Here is a 1,925-nt window from a genome sequence, read left to right on the forward strand (position 1 = left end):
TTTTACTTTAAAATATTGTAGAGACCATTGCAGTAGATCCTTATGCAATGATTATTTTATGGTATTGCAATGATTAATCGGTCTATTCAACGGCTACTTATGTCTATTGTAACTTTTAACACTACTGCGTCAGTGTTGTAGGGTTATTGCAACGTTTATTATACGTCTAATACGATCATTTCTTATAACGTTGCAACAACTATTGTAGGGCTATTACAACAATTACTTTTCGTGGCAAAGTCAAGATTTTTACAAAGAAGGTTCAAAATATGATTTAAGAAACACACGAATACCCCAAGAGGATTGAGCATTTACTATATCTACAATAATGATTGACCATTCAAGAGGAGGAATGCATTTTCAACGTTCAAAAATAAAAGATGGCAAGAATATATATGTGAAGTTTCAACATCAGCGCAAAGGTCTTCACTTCACTCCTTTCGTCTCCATGTTCAATTCAAACACTGACAAATGATAATAAAAATGTTTTAGCAATTTTTTTCACAAGAGAATTTACTCTCAACAGTACATATACTGATGTCAAAACACATAGTTAGGCATAACCAGTAAGTTGTACAAATATATGAATTTAAAATGAAATAAGCTCACAAAAATCAACCTAAACTACATCTATCGTCAGTATATTGCCTCAAGTTGTGCCGTCTTTCTCAAAAGGACACCATTCACTGATAAAGCAGGCAAGTTCTGAAATTTGACTAAAATAAGATTACGTATAGTTAGATGCACAAACCAAGCATTCAAATAAGCAGCAAGTTCCATCACCCTCCTTATGAAGTGTCTTTGGAGAAACTTCTGGATCATAAGGTTCCTAACAAATCCTATGGAGCACATTCACATTAAACTGGGCGATGGTCATAGTTGGGCAAGAAGGATGGATATGGAACAGACCACTGAATGAGCAATTTCCCAGGATTTTCAGCTTGAAACAACACAAGTGTGTGAGTCTCCCACACGGTTAGAACATACATTGAGAAGAAAGTGGTTAATGACGGTGAAATGGGAGGAAATGAGCCAAATTTTGCAAGTGGTTGAAGGATGTCAAGGGCTGCAAGCAGAACCAGACAAGACCAGAGGCGGATACAAGGTTTGGAAGTTCCGGGTGCCACACCACTTTGAACGATAAGTATGTAGGATTTTGGGCAACTGAAATCAATATTACATAGATGAATATAAATCAGTCTCGCATCAGCTTACTTTAAAACAGTTTCCAGAAAAAGTTAAAGATGAGGTTCGATCCCCCGACCTTAGAGCATAGAACTTGATTCTCCACCATTGGCACCATGCTCCCACTTGTTTTGGTGGGCATCATGCTTATATTCCCTTAAGTATACATATATACCATATACTCTGAGTTTCTACTGAGACTTCCGGGTTCCTTGCGCACCCCCACAGTTGTATATAGAACTGTCCATGGACAAGATCGAAAGGGAGGAGCACAAATTCCGCATTTTCCAATTAAATAAGGCTACAAGCTGTTCTGCCGAAGTACTAGGCAACATCGTATATGGATTATGACCTAGGAAATTGACATGAAGAAATAAAGCACCTTCCAAGATTACATGCTTCACATGGCAGGTGGAAAGAGGGACATGTTTGGCTCAACTCAATTTATAAAGAAGAGGAATCATAATTTGCAACATGTGTATCCTCTGGCATTTTATTTCATATTGCATTTTAGTTCATTATTTCATATTCCATTCTTAGTACTATGCTCGTAGTAGCCCGTGTACCTTTACTTGCGTGGGATTTGTGAACATTGTATGTTGTCTGTTGTTGCTGTTGCTGTGGTCGCTTCTTAGTTTTGCTTCGGGAGTATTCCTTTGAATGTGTGTGCGCCTTGTATTTCCTTGTTGCTGCTTTGATATTGCCACCGGGTATATCCTTATATTTTCCTATTTTTTTTT

General features: G+C 37.5%; 1 protein-coding gene across 4 annotated transcripts in view; it reads right to left on the reverse strand.

Moving 5' to 3' along the window:
* Positions 1 to 290: 290 nt before the first annotated feature.
* The window catches only part of LOC107873535 (putative pentatricopeptide repeat-containing protein At1g12700, mitochondrial), a 12,375-nt gene continuing 10,740 nt past the window's right edge, over positions 291 to 1,925 (reverse strand). For 2 of the 4 annotated variants that reach the window (XM_016720414.2, XM_047413349.1), the window contains exon 4: positions 291 to 464. The gene's annotated coding sequence lies outside the window, so the exon portion shown is untranslated. The other 2 variants (XM_047413350.1, XM_016720412.2) reach the window with 2 other exon arrangements.

Source organism: Capsicum annuum, chromosome 6, assembly GCF_002878395.1.
Source record: "Capsicum annuum cultivar UCD-10X-F1 chromosome 6, UCD10Xv1.1, whole genome shotgun sequence".
Lineage (NCBI taxonomy): Eukaryota > Viridiplantae > Streptophyta > Magnoliopsida > Solanales > Solanaceae > Capsicum > Capsicum annuum.